Here is a 21,474-nt window from a genome sequence, read left to right as displayed (position 1 = left end):
CAGTTTAATGGTGGGGTAGTTGAAATCAACCAGTATGATTATATTAGGCTGGACACTAATATTCTCCAGGGTGATTAGGGACATGGAGTGTGAGTCTTGGGACATGTTTGGGGACCTATAGCAAGCTACAACCTGAACCACTGTCATACCCAATGTTAGATATACCTCCAGGATCTGTCAGGCATAACACTGGTCTACCACTCTGGAGATGTGTGCATCATTTATGTATATGGAAATACCACCACCTTTGGAGCTTCAGTACAAGTTCTGCAGCCAAAATATGTGGAATGAGTTATAGGCTAGTAGTGCAGGGATGCTTCCTGCTGCTTTCACCAGGTCTCTGTTACAGCACAGATGTAATTGTTCCCCATTTTAAGGAATACTTCCAGTGAGTGCATTTTCAGATTTAGACTTCTAGGGTGCAACAGCATGACCCTTAGATTGCATGTGTTTGCAGCTGTAATATACTATCAATATGTCGAATGGTAAAAAAAAAACAGTACGAAACAGTGAAGTGTTGTACCAAAACCGCAACTAACTGAATGGCCCTATTGTCGACATATATATATATATATATATATATATATATATATATATATATATATATATATATATATATGTGTATATATATAATTATATATATATATATATATATATATATATATATATATATATATATATATACACACACACACACATATATATATATATATTCAGATATATGTACACACATAGCTATAGATATAGGTATATATAGATATAATTTGTTTTCGGTACATACAAATTATATATATAGATATATATATATATATATATATATATATATATATATATATATATATATATATATATATATCCATATCTTATATGTATATCTCTACATATATTACATATTAATGTTTATTATATATATATATATATATATATATATATATATATATATATATATATATATATATATATATATATGATTTAAGTAGGAGCATTGGGATTAAAAAAAGAGTCTAATTATCCACTGCTGACATTTGTAGTGTCTGAAATACACAGTAAACATAACAGTCCATTGTCCACATCAGTTGTTAAGTTAAATACCATTAACAGCAAGGCAATTGCAGGATTCTAAGGGCGAGTTCTTATTTTACTTTCTGCAGAGCAAGAAACATGAAACACGTAGCATGACCTTCCAGCCCCCCCCCCCAGCTGGACATGGGAAACATACACCCAAACCCGCATACAATGTAAATAGTCCATTGCTTCCCAGACAACAGGCAGGATACAACTGGGGGGGTACACAGTGCACCCGAGAAATCTAATCTTGGGACACTGACAGGTGCATCCCTTGCGGGACACCCCAAAAATTGCCAAAACCAAAAGAAGGTGATACATCGACCATTCTGGCTGGGGTGTATACATACCTGTAATACAAGGGTTGCAAAGCCTGATGACCCATGGGTCGAAACAATTGTATGACATGGGTCCTATGAAGCCGACAGTGGGCAGAGTGTAGTGATGTGTTCAGAACCGACCAGGACCCAGAGTAAGGAACGGTGCTGTAGAGGAGGTGCGGGTGGGGGAACTATGGGTAGCTACTTATGGGTCTAGGTGTGCAGGTGTTGGCTGATGTGAGCCTATATGTACAGCCCCAGGGATGTAAGCAAATGTGTTCATTGGGCAAAGGCATCACCCAATGAGCAGCCACACCCACTACGAGTCCCACTGCAGCAAAGTGTAATCTATATGGCAAGGAATGGAATAACTAGATATAGATGTATATATGTAGAGGTATGTGTGTGTATATCTACCCATAGCGACATAGAGATAAGCCTCTCCTTCTCCATAGTACAAATGTATACATACAGAGACAGAATACATATACATACTCACATATAAATATATACATAGACAGACACCCATAGACCCATATGTTGTTTTATATATATATATCTATATATATATATATATATATATATATATATATATATATATATATATATATATATATATATATATATATATATATATATATATATAGACAGCAATATATAAATATATGCATGTATGCATACATATACAGATATATCTGTATATAGTAATGTATATATATATATATATATATATATATATATATATATATATATATATATATATACATACAGTACTATATAGTAATGTATATATATGTATATATATATATATATATATATATATATATATATATATATATATATATATATATATATATATATATATATATTACAGCAGTTGCGAGTTACATATGTTCACAGGCCATGCATATGGGGGTGAGGGGTCCAGTAAACAAACATGTAACACGTAGCATCAACCCCCTTCACCCCCCCAGCTTGGCCAGTGAGACATACAGACAAACAATAAAAGTAAACTCACCACTGCTTCCCAGATCACAGGCAGGATACTAACAGTGCGAGAGACCTGCCAGGTCTAATCTTGAAACATAGACATCGATGTTCCTTTTGTGGGACACCCAAAAATTAATGATCATCGGAGGCAGTCCTGGTAATGATTCATCAAACCAGGCTGTAGATGTACACGGACCAGTAGGTTGTGCAAGCCTAATAACCCATGGGTTGACACAACATACGACTTGTTCCCCAACACGGGGAGAGTGGGCAGTGTGCAGTGGTGTGTTTATACCCCACCTGCACCCACAGTAAGGATGAGTGCTATAGAGGAGTGGCAGGTGGGGGAACTATGTGTATGCAATTATAGGCCTAGGCATGCAGGTGTTGGCTGGTGCAGTTGTATTAGGACCGCCCCGGGGATGTAAGTAATATTCTGAAATGGGCATAGTTGATGCCCATACCCCTCAACCCCTAAGAGCAAATCCACTGGACAGGACATAAACCACTGGGGGATCAAATAGGGACCATACCTCTGAACTGTCCCCGATATCCAGGGACGTCCCTAATTTCTACTCAATTTCTAACTCTGTCCCACTTAATCCCTCCTAAAACTAGTGACTTTTGGAGGAAAGGTGATGAATTACACGTAAAGAATAATGACAACAATTAAGAGTTAGAAACATCATTTACCTCAGAAAATGTGTATGAATTCATATGCTCTGGATCTGTCAATGTGTCAGGTTAATAGCACCAATAATTTAAATGTGTCCCTGATGTTGTTATGATGTGTCCCTGATTCAGTTGGTATTTTTCCCCAATCATATGAGAGGTCTAATAGGGACAGAAAGCACATATTCCACTGACAACCTTAGAAAGATGATAGAATATTAGGTATGCAGTAGCATGACTTGGCTGAAGGATGTGGGTTCCAAAACACAATTACTTGTTTGTATTGAAGACTGTCAGTGCCCATGTATTAGCGAAACAGGTGCAGATTGTAAGAGGAACACACCAATAATATGAATCAAACTCTGGACAGGCCTCGGATTCAGTACAGTCGAACGTCATGCTTTCGACTAATGGGTAGCCATTTCCGATACCATAGGCATGTAATCTGATGTAATAGGCATCACAACGAAATATCGTAGTCCGCACTCCCACCCAGGGGTGTGAGTGTCAGATGCAAACACCAAATGCAGTGCATTTGCAAGTGCAAAAGCAAGCGGGTGTAAGGCTATTTGGCCGCCAGTATGCGAGTATTACACTGGTGAAGCAATGTAGAGGCTAACTAGTTGTAAGGAACTGTAACCAGAGGTAGCATTACTTAGCTCCACGCAAACCTACACACACCAATTCACATCTGCTTTAATGTGCCTTAATCACTCCGTATCCAATGACCTTGTTCTGCCCAGCAACAAAATAAACGGCTTCTGCAAGGCTCAAAACCAGGACCCTGCACACACATCTATTGTAATTTACCACTAAGCCATGGCAGACATACTGACGGTAGATCTTATCACAAGCATATCATCCAGCGAAGTCATTCAACAGTATAGGAAATGTATTCCATCATGTAGATGTATGTGTGAGTGTTTATGTCCAGATATATATACATACATACATATATATAGATATATCAAGAACATCCCATGTGAAAACAAAGCATTACAAAGGAATGAAAAGGGAAACACCAGCAATGCCTGTATTATGTAGTGGTGTTGTTCTATGTAATATCAAGACTCCCTCAGACAGACATGTGTCATTAATGCATGCAAACATTTGTACATTGGCCAAATACATCACTCTGTGCATTTTATTTACATTAACACAACAGTTCCTGTCCAATCATTATGTGAGAACAGTACTCTTGCAAGGTGCTGTGTGCGACATCATCATCATGAAAAAGGTAAATGGGGAAACCATAGAAGAACCGGTAGTGTTGTGTGTACAATGGGATCATCTGCATCATGTGTACCTGGAACCGTTAGGAGTCCTGTGCATACCAGGATCGTGTGCCTGAGAGACAGGGGTGAAGACAACTGGAGTATGTTGTGATGCATATTAAAAGGGTTACATGTGTCCAGTGGACACTTGTGTGAAATGGACAGCTATGTATGGGGCAAATGTTGTTCTAGGAACCGATTGGCCTTTTCTTTCCGTAGGGTGAGAGTGGGATGTGGGGGAAGGAGAGTAGGTATGCTTGTGGAGGATAGGCTGGGTAGGATGACAGACAAGACAGCATACAGGGTCAGTATATGACACATGTGGGGGGATACACCTCGGACGAGGAGGGGTGTTCAGCAGTCTTAAGTCCATCATAAGCCCCCAGATGGAGACAGTGGGATGGAGGTCCCCAGCCATGGGCAGCCACCACTGCACTAAAACAGCCGCAAAGGTGGCAGCGCTGGTGGCTGTCTAGGAGGGGCAGGCTCACCCTGTAAATGTGACACTCTGCCCTCGAGCTGGCATATCTGGACTCAAAACCCCTTATTGAACCCCCTACGCACCACATCCAGGACTATACAAAAGCGGACATGTTCCTGTCTGGACCTGCTCCCAGGGGGGACAAGCCCCATCCTCAGTGGAGATCCAACAGAAGCTGGTGCAGAGCCAACAGAGGTGGAGGTCCAAGGCTGGGCCCCAGATGTGCTGGTGCCTTGTGCCATGGCCAGCTGAAGTGGGACAAGAGGTTCTGCTGGGACCTCCAAACCCATACAACCTATGGTGTTGCAGTTTAAACACAGATATGGCTTAGTAATAGTCAACAGCATGCAGGATTACTTATAACAGCGTACATAGATATGATCATCAACCCAACACAACAGAAGGTATACATTTGCAGTGGGAGCACAACACATGCATATATACTGCATGACATCTGTACAAAGTGTAGAAGACTTGCGACTGCATCTATGAACAGTGGCCCATTATTGGCATGTCACTGAGAACCCCAAACAGTGTCTGTCATACCATTGTTTCAGGTGACATATGTCCAATCAGGGGTGCGATTTCAGCAACTCAACACTATCACCATGTACTGACTGCAGTCCTCACACTATGCTCCTGCAGTTCACAGATGTGTGTTCAGTGAGTAACACAGGAAACAAATGGTTCCACACACTTACCAGTCCGCAGATGGCCCTACAGATGGGGGTCCCTCACAAACAGAGCACTGTCTTGTCAGTTTTAAAACATGCGGAATAGCCATTACCACACACAACTTGTTAAACAGGCAGTAGTCTCATTGAAGCATATCTACATTTACATGCTGTAGTCATGTCTGGTACATCACCCTCCTGTCTTTAGGCTATTTCCCACTGTGTATGTTGTTTGAGGAACATCCAGATATCATCTGTGATGCTGTTTACCAAACACCAGATTCAGGTACTACTCACAGTGACTATCATGGGCAAACACCAACATGATGTTCCTAGATATTGTACTGTGTTTCCATGTGATTGGTTATGGGAACATCATCACAGCTGTTCCACATGCAGTCAGCTAGAGGAGGACTGCAATAGGTACAGAGGCCATCCCCTGATCATGATCATCACTTACAAAACACAAGCTGCTGCTGAGCAGGTGTACAACTTGACATACACCAGGGAGTGTGTGGGAGGGACAGACAGAGGCAAAGTACATCAGAGAAGGGCTTAGAGACTAAAACCTAAGCATTGTTTGTCACACTTCTACCAGTACAGGGGTTCAAACCCCTGACTGACTAGTCATTAGTATTACAAGTGCGTGCAGTTACTCCATGTACCACAAAGCTGATGTGTTGGTATGCTGTAAGAACATATATGTGTGCTGGTGAGTGACATCTGCAACAGAGATATAGTAGACATACATTAGGTGGAGCACACATGGCTGTCCACATGAACGGATGTCATTGTCAACACAACCACACTCTCTAATGGACTCACATTGACACAATTTGCCAGGCCCACAAATACTGTTCCTAACTACTTAGTTTGCCACACTGCAGTAATGCACAGGTACTACATGCACCACAGGGGATATCCTAAGGTTCTATGGGCTAGGGCATGTGAATGTGTTTGACATCAGTTGGTATGCCAATGGGAGTTATACTGCGAGTGACTGTGGTTGGAACCATCATACCCCACAAGCAGACACAAGGTACCAGTACTGACATGCATGTGTGCATTGCTTCATGGGTGTGTAGTGGTTGGCTATGCAAGATGGCTGTACAAGGCTGAGTGAGGGGTAATCCTTGGCATCATGCCATCTGACAATGGTGTGCAGTGTGGTACAGGGGTGTAGTTTCTGCAATGTCCCACACAGATGGGTATTGTATGAACTGTCCTGACATCATTGTTACCATTGTGTATGGCCATAGCTTTGCAATGTATGCCATGTCTGTGTTTGATAGTCCTTGACATGGACATTGCCTGGAATGTGCACGTCCCACAATAATGTACAGTGACATGTACAAGTTTACCTGGTTTGGCTGGCACATGTGTACATAGACTGTTATCCTCAGATATGCCAGTACTGGCCTGGTGTGGCAGGATCTGCTTATAGACAGCAGGTTAACACTGCACCTGCATTGATAGCATGATACAGGTATTCCCTGGAGTCAGTGGCATCGGTCCATACTGGACACGTGTAAGGCATTGTATGGCCTCTGTGGATCACATTTGATGGCACCACATATGTTGCAGGCATCCAGTGGGGACATAGTGAAGGCACTTGTCTGCAATTATGTGCCTATTGTACTGCTGTACAGGGTGCCATGCCCTCTGCAGCCCACTGCAATCACACCATGCCTACTATCTGTCATCAATGTGCTGGGTACTAGCAACATAGCGGGATATTCTAGGCAAGTGTGTTTGTGTATGACACATGGGTTCAGAATGTATTCCGGGTAATAGTAGGGTTGCATACTTTGTTCACCAGGCCTCTTGCCAGATGTAGGGGTGTGGCTTGCCAACACGGTCCCTTGGCTGACTGACATCTGTACTCCTCGTGAGGTGGACATTGTGACATATAATATGGACACCATATAGGAAAACTACAAAATCCGCTCCCAAACATGTCCAGTGGTTAGACACTCACAGCCACCTCCACACAGGCTCCGACTGTCAAACACACACACACACCTGCCATATCTTTGAATAGAACCCCTACCCACCTACTGCATCACACTACAGCATTATGCAGGGACAGCACATGCTACAGAGATTACTGGGTTACAGTAGTCCCAGTGGTGTATTCCTAGGTGGGTGACAACAGCAGGATTGCCAAAGGTGTTTATGTGAATTGTAAAGAGTGTGCATACTCTAAAAAGCATTGTTCTTTCTCAGGCAGACAGAGACATACACACACAGTTGGTCTCTCTTGGAATAGAACCCCTACCTAACTAGTTTATCACACCACAGCAATACGCAGTTCCAGCACATGCTACAGAAAATACTGGGTTACAGCAGTCCCAGAGATGTATTTCTAGGTGGGTGACATCAACAGGATTGTCAAAGGTAGTTATGTGAATTGTAAAGAGTGTGCATACTCTACAATGAATTGTTACTTTTCAAGGCAGACAGACAGACACACACAGTTGGCCTCTCTTGGAATAGATCCCTACCTAATTAGTTTATTACACTACAGCAACACGCAGTTACAACACACGCCATAGAGATTACTGAATTACAGCAGTCACAGAGGTGCATTCATAGGTGGGTGAAATCAGAAAGATTGCCAAAGAAGGGCATTTCAAGTTTACTGCGAGTTGTGCATGTCTGTTACCTGCGTGTACCTGCTGCTTATTGTTACAAAAACACATTTACACCTGCTTAAAAGTGTCTTATGCAGTCCTAACTGACAGTATCAACAAGACTTGTAGGTGTTGAACACTGGACCATGCACACTGAGGTCACTGGATGTACCAGTAAGCCACATGGGTTGTATACATGTTGCATGGAGTCTATAATGCACATCTTACTACAGGTATTTTACAATACTGAAAACAAATGGGACAGTAACTTTGTGTACATATGTACAGTACCCGTGAATGTACTGTACTCTGTAAAACAACAAAGACAAGTACGGGATGTGTACAAACACACATTTTATATATATATATATATATATATATATATATATATATATATATATATATATATATATATATATATATATATATATATCTATGCATATACATAGACAGCCATAGTTATATATATATATATATATATATATATATATATATATATATATATATATATATATATATATATATATATATATATATACACACACACACACACACACACACACACACGCACGCACACACACACGTCTGAACACCCTTTCTGACACAGAAGGGTTCCAAAGAAACTGACGTGTACACAAAACAGAGGCATCTCTTGTGTTACAACATTTAAACCTTAAGCAGTTCACCAGAGAAGGGATGGTTGTTGTGTATGTGGAGTTTGGGGTGGGGAATGATGGGTAATGTAATCTACCCCAGGGATTGTGGAGTTAGGGTGGGGGAATGATGGGTATGGACCTACACCCCAGTGACCACTTCTGAGTCACTGCTCAACAGTGGCACAGGAAAATAACATGGCCAACTGTAGTCATGCTTGATTGTGTATTCTTTACCATTCCTAACTATGTAATACTTTGTAGACACTAGTCACCACAGATGGCTACTATGGTGTGCTAAAAGGCATTACACATGCGTATGCCTGTTTACAGGGTAGTCACACACACAAACACGCACACACTTGCCGGTACACATCTTGCCTATGTAAAGGTAACTAGAACAGTGGTATGCAGTTGGGGTATGTGCCACAGAACACATACAATTACACTTACTCTGATTCCACTTCTGAGCTGGGTGACATCACAAGACCAATTACTTGCAGTGGGGAGGGTGGACGAGAGTAGTTTAGCAGATGACAAGGATAAAGGCCAGTGCAAAAAGAGGTATCTCTTTGGAATGCAGCAAAACCTGCTCTCATGAAAAGATGCAGACACAAATACACAACCACACTCAGCCATTTGCTGACATACACACAAAGGCATTTGATGACACACACCCTCAGGCATTTGCTGAGACACACAGACACACCCAGCCATTTGCTGTCACACACACAAACACACACACAGTTGCCAGTGGTGGGATCAGAACTCCTGACTATCTACAGATCACTATTACAGTACTACACAATTATGGGACGTGCCACAGAGATTACACATTCCAAGGCAGTCAGACTGCCCTTCTAAGATTGAGGACAACAACAGGGAGACTGACAGTCATGAAGTACATAGCTGTAAACCTGTGTGTTTAAAGTAGGTGTCCATTACAACCTGTATGCACAAACAAGACACATCATCTGCAGGTACGCCTGAGAGGTATAGTTGTAACACAACAGGATAATTCCTAGGTCACATTTACCCATATGGCCACATTCCAAACCAAATGTCCTACACCCAGAACTAACACCCTGACACCTACTAGACAATCTCATTGGATGCTTATGCTAACCAGTGCTAGATGTGTGGCTTTAGTAATCCATTTGCTCAATGTAGAACCTACAATGGGGAATACTGACATCTGTGCAGTGAGGAACACCTGGCTGAAGGCTCTGTACTGCACAATTGCACTACCACCATATAACTCAGATCCAGACATGTGGGCCATAACAGTGGTATGGACCATTTCAGGTGGTGGTGTACACATATTCATAAAGGCTACTCACATGTAAAGACAACTACTCCAACATAACGCATCACAGATGAGTCAGGTACAGATGACAGTGGCAAATGCTGCATTCTAGGTTGTATCCTCATATACATCCACCATCTAGTCCCCAGACTACCAACACACATCCATATGTGGTATGACATAGTATGGTAGACCACTAGATAACCCTCATTTGGTGGACTGTACCTAGGCCTACATCAGCTGTGCAAAGTACCCATGTACAGACACAGCTGCATAATGCTATGCAATAATACCACTGTTTGTAACAAGCTCAGTTGTACACATACCAGGGTCCCTCAGATGTTGTCAGCATTAACATGGTTGACTGTTGCTTTACACCAGTAAACAACACCCTCATGGTTGGATATGACCTAACTGTATCTGCCCTGGATATGTACATCTCAAACTCATACAACATAAATGACATTACCATAGCTTTCGTTATCCTTTCTACATACAGGTGGCTACAGTCATTACACACATGCACATGGCAGATAGCATGCTAACAGTACATAAGGTTCAATATATGTGTTAACAGAGGTAATATTCCCTCTCTACTGGTCACCCATGACACCTATCATATCATACAACACCCCATGTGGCATGTATGTCTTTAGACACATCCACCTAATGCAATGCCTACAAACATACCCAAATAACAGGATCATAGGACCTACACAAGGTCTGTATTGACAGACTTATGGAAATACAGCTCTGCTCTGTATGTTCCTGAGTAGTTACAAGTGATATGTTCATGACATGGACAGCCATGTGTGGCCACAGCTCCAACATATACCCCATATCAACAATTGCAAGCCATGCATTCTGTGTGCTGCCTGGACATTAGCCTTAGTACCACAATAGCAAGTACATGCTGGGGTGAGATGTTTACAAGCCACAGACCTCGCACATGCTTGATTGAGTATACTGCCTAGCTCTAGCAGAGCACATTGCTGGCACTCTTTCAGTAAACATGAGATGTGTGTAGCAAATATGATGTACTCACTGTTCACCATTACAGTGCACTGGCTTCACCATGGCACTGTCAAGTAACAGTTTGTAGGAGCATAATATGGAATAATGCTGTGTGTGTCTTGCTGATATGTGCTGTTGTCCTATATGAACACTTGGCTACTCGATAAAGATGGTGGTGTCCTACCAGTACATGAATACAACATCCATTATGGTGTAATGCTCAACTATGTTTCACACATGGTGTGGGGCAGGTGTGGAATGTATCCTCTTGACCTGCTAGTGCACTTACTGATGTAGACCGCATATGTGTACATGTATTGATGTTTGTGTAGATTCCATGTGCGTGCAGTGTCTGATGTCTGAAGGTGACTGTTGCCTTAGTACATCATGCTGTTGCAATACAGCTTCAACATTGCCAACTGTATATAGTGATATGCTCTAAGTACAGTAAGCCGTACATGAGTTATGGACAGATGTTTGGACATGACTACTAAATGGTGGGGATTCTTTGCAGATGAATGATTACTGAAGACAGCTCACTGTTGTGATACAACCAGTCCTACAATAACCTGTGTAACTGCTAAGGTCAGGTTTTGTTCATTGAAGTGGAAGACAGACAATGTAGAATGCTGTAAGGGTGACAATGAAGGCAAACCTCATGACCCCTGTAACAGTAATACCTCACCTGTGCATATATTGTGCATATATCAGCACAGTTGGCAAAGAAAAGTGTCAGTAAGCTTTGTACCGGATGTGCTAGTGCTGTACTTCTTTAATACCTATCATGAGATAGGCAGGTGTCTGATTCACAGTACTGGCATGTGTGGGTGTGTGTGTCCATATATGTCACATATGGTTGGGAATACATCCCACATGTTATCACTCTCCTGAACACTGTTGTTGACACCAGTACAGAGTGAAGTGTAGAAAGAAAGGCATAGGCAGGTGGTTGAACCTCACACATGTAAAGTGTCTGTATGTGTGTGACATAGGTATATATCTTTTTGAATGCCACAGTGTGTGTGTGTGTGTGTGTGTGTGTGTGTGTGTGTGTGTGTGTGTGTGTGTGTGTGTGTGTGCATGGTTGTCTGTGTGTATGGCTGTCCAGTCCCTGGAGTGAGGTTTTATTTTACCATAGTGAAATGTTAATGCCCCCTCCCCCCATCCACTCAATGCAATCTAGCATCCCTGTCGATATCATCAATCGTAGACAGGCATTCTAACCACCTGTTAACATGTACACCCTGGGGTGTGACCTGTTGTTACATAGCCAACTTATGGACCTCCCTCTCCACATACACTCACTGCACTGTAGTATCCCTGTTGATGTCCTCGATCTTAGACCATTCCAACTACCTATACATGTGTAATCTCTGTGGTGCATCTTGTAATTGCGTAGTACTATAATGCTGATATGCACATAGGCAGGGGTTCTCATCCGAACACTGGCAACTGTGTGTGTGTGTGTGTGTGTGTGTGTGTGTGTGTGTGTGTGTGTGTGTGTGCGCGTGCGTCAGTGTGTCTGTGTTTGCATGCTGTCATGGCAGTGGGTATTACTGCTTCCCAATGAGAAGCCACTATTTCCACTGGCCTTTACTCTTGTCACCCATCATACCACTCTTTTACCTCCTCCACGCTCCAGGTAACTATACCTGTGATGTCACCCACTATGGATGGGATGGCTCTGAACACAGTAGCTTACTACACAGCTATCATGCTCTTGGATCATTAGAACAGTAAACATAATTGAAACATGGGAGAATATAACTGTGATGTGGAAGCTACAAAGTGCATGCAGGTATTGTCATACTGACCTGTGGGTAGTCAACATGAACATATGGGACACTCACCACAAACACCAACATCCCCTGGCACATGCAACTACACCTGAAAGAGGAAGGCAGAATGTCAAGATCAACATGCTGTTAGTGTTGTTACACATGATATATACTGCCAAACGTACAAAATGCATTCTAAAACTGTAATACATGGTATTTTTGCTGCCTGTTCAACAATATTAATCTACAAGTGTCTACCTAGTATGTTCAGCTGTGCATCAGACCATATGAAAATATCACTGCATCAATAGTGTGGATGACAGGGATGCGGCACAGGTATCATCATATGCACAGGGTGATAATGTTTGCCAGAGGCCTAGGCTGCACCATTGGATGACATCATGTGTGTGTGTTAGGGCCTGTGATATCATTGGGCATGTGTGGAGGTTATGCGGATGTGTGTTGAGGTGCCCTACATTTGTTTCCAGTGTGTGTGTATGCATGCACACAGGTCTGGCATGTGGCTGGCCTACACAGGGGTATTATTGACAGCTGCAGACTGTACAAGGCAGATTTCACAGTTCATGGTGTCCGGCCATGGCCATGTGATCTGTGCCTGCCAGAGGTAGCACAGGCACTACCCGGCAGAGGTCCAGATTGGGTACTGTCTGATGACACATGTCCACTGGAATCGTGTCCCTGTTAGGACCATCCAGGACCATGTGCACGTGGCCTGCTGTGTCCTGGTGTGGATTGTACAGCTCCAGCTGCACTGCTGATGCTACCACCACTATGTGAGTGGGCATGTGCAGTAGCATGTTCACGTAGACCTTCAACAGGTGATGTAGCTGACCTATGTCCATGTGCCAGACGCCTCACTCCCACCAGATGTTCCAGCACAGACATTCCATGCTTGAGGATTGACATGCCATGGTCAAGGACTCCCACCATGTCACCCAATCATCTATCCAAAACATCTGCAAGATGATGGTGAGGATTTGCAACTGCCTAGATGTTGTCAGTTAATTAATGGACAGCAGCCCTCTGAAGCCTCAGACCTTCTGTGTTGTGCCATTCAGCACATGCCTGTGCCTTCATTACAGCCTGTAACATGCATTTGGTGACTCCAGCTGATGTTCTTTGTCTCGCAGGGGCATGTTGGCCAGTGGTCCTCCTATGAGCAGCGCTGGGCACATGCCTGTGTGGGACATCACCAGTCTTGACTGGGATCATGGTGTGCAGGCACAACTTCCATAGTCTCCACACTTCCCTGTTCCATGCTACCACCCATCAACTGTCTTTCTTCTATGGCCAGTGGTGATGGGGTATGTGCAGGCAGGGGAACTGTGTGCAAGGATGAGGTGGAGACAGGTGGAATGGCAACAAATAGCACAGATTCAACCCTGATAATCCTGCCTGTGCCTCAATCATACTATCATCATCACTGCTAGAGTCTGTGGGGACACCAACATCAGGTGCACTGCAGGAGGGCAGTGCAACTACATCAACACCTCTGAGGGGAAGACAAGAGCTGTACATTACAAGTTATGCCAGACACACACAGACAGACAGACACACACACAGACAGTCAGACAGACACACAGACAGACACATACACAGACAGATACACAGACACACAGACACACACACACTACATGCAGGTGATACGGCAGATGGCATTCAGCTTAGACAATTATAGTTTCAGCTTAGACAATTATAGTGGTAATTATCATACATCCCTGAAATGCAGACAACAGCATGCATATGTTATAGCAGACGACATGCACCTTACACAATTATAGTGGTGGTTAGCATACATACCTGTATTGCACCATTTGTGCTAGTAGCCTATGCCCCATACCTGAAACACAATGCATGCACTTTGCATCATTGCACCACACTGCCATGGTGTGTGCAACATACACCACATGATAACAGACCATCGCTGACCTTTGTACATCTGCCACTGATGCTTTGTGTTGGCCACCGCTCCTATGTGTGAGGACATGAGCAGTAGGGTATGTTGACTGCATACTAGGTTTGCCTGAGCCCTAGCTTGCATATCTCCCCCATAGCAGTGCATGTCTGTTCAACATTATTCCACATACCCCTGAGCTGAGTCTAGACACTGTGCATGTAGCTGTACACATGTTTGACATGGCTGTCCCTACTTTGCAATAGTGCCACAGACCAGCACAGGTTTACAGTACACCGACCTGCTGTGTGGCGTATGACCTTGCCAGTCACATGTAGCATGACATGTCTTATGCTGATGTGTTGAATGACATGCATACATATGTAACACAACGGTGTCCTTTCCAATCTATAGTACGGTAATGGTGTCCCAATACAAAGATGTGTTATACTAACATGGGCCTTCAGCTGAAGCAGTGTTGTCTGTCCACCCTACAAATATGCAGGGACATACTGCACATTGAGCTAATGTGCATAGCCTTTGCAGGGCATTATGTGGCTTCACAATTGCTATACAGTGTGAGCTACTGACACAGTTCATAGCCATGAATATGTTCACATACAATACATATCTAATGTGGAATGTCACCCACATCACTGAGGTGTATACAGACTAAACCCTAATGTGGAATGTGTGACACAGGTCACAGAAGGGTATACGGATGACACCCCTGCACATCTTCAACCATATTACTGATGCCTGGCAACTATGCCCACACATGGCTAACTTAGCAGTACTCTATGTCCCACATGCCATTTGTGTACCTCACACACATGAGGAGCAGGCATGACAGTGATGTCTGACACCAGCAAGGTGAAAGTACTGTATCTATGGCTTGATGTGATTGTATGTGTATGCTGTGCAACACATGTATGTATTTGGATACTGTATAGGTGAATGCTTCCATGTTGTGACACACTCAAGGTGTTCAAGACATGTTATGTGGTGGTTTCATGTTATGCCTACACAAGCTGTACACAGGCCTGTATGATGTTTAGTGTTTCAGATCTGCAATATCACCATTACACAAAGGCCATAGTTGTATTGTGTCGAGCCAATGTACAACAGGGTGTAAACACATGTACATCACTGCTACTGTGTGTGTTGCTTCATGTCTCTGGCCATCCTCCATGGCCATGTGTACACATGTTCTGTCCAATGGTTGTGCTGGCCATCTTACTTCACATGTCAGTGTTATCCCATATGATATACACCCATAGCTGTCATATGCTCCACTGAGGACAGGGTTATGCAGACATAGGGTGGTATGTATGGGATGTGAGACATGTTTTGCAGGATAGTTGAGCAGTGTTGCAGTCAGCCCACTACATGTCATGGACATGTCAGATAGCACATGACATTGTGTGACATTCATAGCAAAGGTATACTCCACAAGGGTTTTCCTGTGGGACGGTCATACTCCAGCTCCAACACATTTTGAGTGTGTGCACACATATGCTCTCTGCACAGTACTGTTCATATTCCCAACATGTGTAATGCTGATATTTAGTACCTGTCCCTACAGTGGAACACACCTCCACCATTGTATTCACTGTTGTCCGCACTTCTGGCAATGACAGTTTGGAAGGTTTAGTGTAGGTGTTTTATATAGTCTTCAAATGTTTCACATGGGTAAACACTGTGATGCATTGCAGGTCTGACCAGTGTCCATTAACAGGACCACCATACGTTATGTGTATGTGTGTTAGGGCAGATAGCATGCAATTAATATGTTCATGCATTATCAAGCCTGGTAAATAATAAAAATCTCACCTGACACAGGCTGCTGTCACTGCAAAATGCCAGAGGTACCTAAACAGGAGTGTCACAGCAGTAAGATCATTATCCACACCTGTGTGATAGCTACAGGGTGCAATGTCATGTGAGCACATAAGCCAGTACAATACACTATACAATGGAGTATGCACATATGTGCATACATAGAGTAGCAGACTATAGCATGTGGCATGTGTGCATACATGCCTTGCATATAATGTTACATTACATATTGTACAGTAACACATGTAACCATGTGAAAGATAGTTGTGTTATATGTGCAGTAGTGACTTACCAGGCCACTCCAGGCTCGGTGGTTGAGAGACACCCACCTCCACAATACCAGCTAAAGCTTGTGGATGGAGGTCTTTAGGTGTCCCCAGGTAGGCCAGTAGCTCCTCAGTATGTGTGAGTGGGGGCTGGGTGAGTGGCCCCCCATCTGTTGCACCTTGTTCCCTGGTGATTGCATTAGCACGCTGTTTCATCCATCTTATGAGGTCAGTGCAGTGTCGGCACACCTGCTGATAGGTGCAATTGTGACTGCCAATATCATTTACCCTCCTGCAGAGTTCCTCCCACAGGGCATCCTGTTGCTGTGCATCCTGTGGCACATGGCTAAAGAGTGTTGTGTGGTTGTCGAGGAGGTATGGGATGAGGACCTCATCCTCCAAGTGGCTGTATGCCGGCAGTCTGCTAAGTAGCATACCTAGAAAACATAATGATGGAGACAGGTCACAGTAAATCACAGATAAGTACAGCAGTACAGCTGAACATACATGTGTATCACATGTATTAAGATTACAAATACGTCTTTGCAAATCTACATGAAACTAACACCACTGACATGTATAAGTCACACACATTTGACACTTACTGGTGATGTGATGTTATCACCATATATGTGTGTGTCATATGATGACATTGCACATACACCATGTGGATATTGTCTTGACGTGGCCATGCCTGTTTGCCTGTACCGGTGTCTTTACCTATCAGCACATGCCTGGATGTGTTCACATTAATGCAATCAACCTTATTGCTGTGTATATGTCACATATATAGTCATACTTAGCCGTTAGGGACATGACCTGTGACCCTGCAGACTTGCAAGCATGTATGTGTTTTGCCATATACATCTACATGGCACTGTACAGCTGTGTAGCACCCTGCCATGTATTACTTGTGATGCACATGTGTAACACATGGGATAATAGCTAGCCTGATGGTATTTGCAGGGTTGGATATCAACTATAGCATGTATAGTCATAGTGATCTAGTAGGCTATATGCCTTGGGCCATTTATGAGCCTAGGCAGACAGGTCACCTAGTTGTAGGCAACAGACAGGTAAGTTTCAGTGGCCAGTTCAAGCAGTGCCACAGAACTGATCCACAGGGTTACTGATATATTTGGCATGCAGCCATCACACCATGTCACAGAGAGGGCCGATGTGCAGCTTCACTGGACAGGGATGCATAGTATGGCAAGAGTATGTTAAGTGTGTGGGACAGAGATCTGTCAGGCATGTTGTGATCCTTGTACTAGAAAGGTGGATGCCCATGATGTATGTGTTTATTTGAGATCAGGATGTGTTAAGTGCAGCATGTCCAACACCTCTGGGTTGGACATGGTTTTATTCAGGGTAGGCTGCATGCTACATAGTACAGCTAGGGATTGGGAAGGGCTGTCTAGGCCATCCACACATGGACAACAACCCTTAAAGGAAATATGTGATCTATTATGGGTCACATGAGTGTTGAGTATGGCTGAGCAATTATCTCTATATTCCTGGATGGCACCCTGTTATGATTAGGGGTGCCACATGTGACTACCTGTCTGGTGTGGTGACGTAACTATCCAAAGAAAGTACTGTCCAGCTGCATCCCATACACACAGTTGCCATTATGTTGACCGCTGCCTAGGTTGTAGTTCATGGGTACAGGGTTTGTAACATAGGGGATGACAATGCAATACTTAGCTGTCAGATTGTGGCCATACATCACACACCACACATCTGACACACTAAGGCCCTTCTGTATGTTGAACGCAGCACACATTGAGTTGACTATTGCTCCTAGTTCATTGTCATTTGCAAACATCAATAGGCTGATGCCTTCTGTGTTAGTCTGTGTGGTATAGATAACAAAGAGGGGGAGTACCAGGAATGACCCCTGTATTACTGTAGCTGGCACTGGTTTGACGTGCGTGTATTAGTCAGACAACTTCTGTAGTGATGGTTCTGCCAGCAGTCCAGTTGCCAACCACTCCTGTGACATGGGAATATACACCTAGTTTACTGAGTGTAGCTGGAACACAGTATGGGTGATGGTGTCCTATGACCTGGCAAGGTCATGATATGCAGTGTGAATCAACCCTACTGTCATCTACATCTGTACCGAGTACATCAAATACGTTGATCATGGTTCATGGCCGTACAGACCAGACTCAGCAGGGTAGTTGTGCACTATGTCCCATTATCAATGGTGTCTCCCCCTTTGTGGGGTGTGATAACTGTTGCTGTGCACCATTCGGTATGTACACAGCCTGACATGGAGCTATGATTGAACATGATGTGTATGTGGATTGCTGAATGTTCTTACATTTGTGCAGGATACACCTTGGGATGTTGACAGATACCATGGAAGCTGTATGCATGGCTTTAGAGAGTGCAGCTTGTACTTGCATAGTCGTTAGTACAGGGGCCCTGTAGTGTACATGGGCATATTACTAAGTGTACCTGTTGGGGGAGTGGGTTTAGGTACTCCAAGACCCTATCTGGATGAATAGGTGCTATTTCTGTAGGTGCAGTACTTCCTATGCCATATTGCTGTGGAGAACGACAGGCCTTGTCATTGCCATTACAATTAATGACACAGCTATAGAATGCTCTGACATATGTGTGTCCATATAGTGTTTCTGGCATGTATCATTGGGTACCGAGACCCACAATTTATTGCTTGGCTGTCCCTGTAACAGCAGTGGACCTTCACTTGAACCATGAATGATGAAGGCACACTAGGGGAAGCATAAGCCATAGGCAGTATCCAGATTCCCAGGGGTAACAGGTGCAGGCCCTGTCTGGCAAAGCATCATGGTCTGTCAACCATGTTATCCCAGGATGACAGATACTGGATACCCTTTGACTTGCACCACTACATTAGACAATTGTGGAATACAAATCTTTTGTCCCTGTACTCCAGTATCATTCTGGCCAATGGCAGAATGCTACCCAGGCCTTGGGACATACCTGTATGGGCTATAAGACCTGACAGTTCCTACATGTGTTTCCATGCAGTCCAGGCTACTGCATCACAGGTCCTGCACAACATCATGGAATATGCCAGAGCCATGTGTATAGTTCAAAAGGTGGTCTGAGTGTATGGGTATGTGGCTAATCATGGCAGACAGGCAGCTGACAGTATGTATGCCCTAGTATAGGTTGGTGTTTAACATAGTGCTAGAGTTTGCATTAACAAATGAGTACTGTTGGGCATGTTTCCAGTCTCGTGTTCTGAGGTGTGGCACAATTATGCAAACTATGTCATACAGTTTGTGTATTTCGGTGTCTGTCTCTTCCTGCTTGGGGGTCACTTGTTTGGCCAGATACTTAGAAGCCTCTGTGAATGTGTATAATTTCTGGTAGTGTGTGTGGGTGTCCTTACCGTGTTCTGGTAAGGGTATGTGTTGGTTGTGTTGATTAGCTGCATGTGTTAACCTACAATTCATGACTGTCCAGTCCAGTCATGGCTGTAGACTGGGCCGCCTTCCACCTTACCCCTGTAGCTGTATCCCAAACAATGTGTGGGGCATGGTGTTATGTGGGTTTGGCAGTGTACATGGCATGGAGATTACATTCCCCCAGGATGGTCACATACACAAAGATGACATTAGTAAACACCAGTAGCTGACTAGTGGACATGCCTGTATGAGAATTCAGTACTACAAGTACCAAGTACTGTATTTAGTTTATGTATTGCTTATGAAGATGTTTTAGACAGTGATGCTCACACATAAATATTTGTGTTATGGACGTGACAACACTGGCTATTACGGAAACATTGTAGCTACCTTTAGCAGCATTCCTCCTCTGAGGAGCACATCACATCCTGTTAGTTGATTACAGATGATGTAAGTGTCTACAGGTCTGTTTCCTTCTCTGGATACATACTCACATATCCACCAGGACCATGAGCTCTGTTGGGCACAGACACCCACTTTCCAAACAGAGTCATGTATCAATAGACTCTGATGCCACTATCAACGTGATCAGGATATAATCAGATAGTGTGAGCCATCACCTATGACATGGCTATTACACATGGGCAGCTGTCTCCTAGATCTTACACTCCTACTGCAGATGTTACACTGGAGTTAAAGATGATATGCAACCTGTTACATTATCATTGCTGTGCACTACCTTACATACAGTATGTGCAAGTGGCTGTTAGGTTGGCAATGAGAGGTTGGACTACACAAACCTGGTCTCTACTCTCAATATCCACTCTATGTAGGTGTGCCATTTGGCCCAGCCCTGTAAAAAGGGTCACTACACATTTGCATAACATGTACACATGCACAGCTGTTATTGCTTGCAAATTATACTAGAGAGGTGGGTATTACATGTGTTATGTGGATGGATAGTTACCTGGCTCTTCCAGTTATCTTTGCTATCATGCTGCTAAACTGTCATATGAATACCGCTTGTTCAGAGGTGACCCTTGCCTAACATACAAGGCCTTGTCAAACCCAGATTTGATGAATATGCTTCACCTCAAAAAATCTAGATCCATCAGAGCCACAAGGGCGGGAGACTTAAACCTCGACACGGCTATTAATAGGACGTGCTGGAGGGATAGATTCATCAC

The sequence above is a fragment of the Protopterus annectens genome, chromosome 6.part0 (assembly GCF_019279795.1).
Source record: "Protopterus annectens isolate FY-2018-M chromosome 6.part0, PAN1.0, whole genome shotgun sequence".
Lineage (NCBI taxonomy): Eukaryota > Metazoa > Chordata > Ceratodontiformes > Protopteridae > Protopterus > Protopterus annectens.
This window is presented reverse-complemented; position numbering follows the sequence as displayed.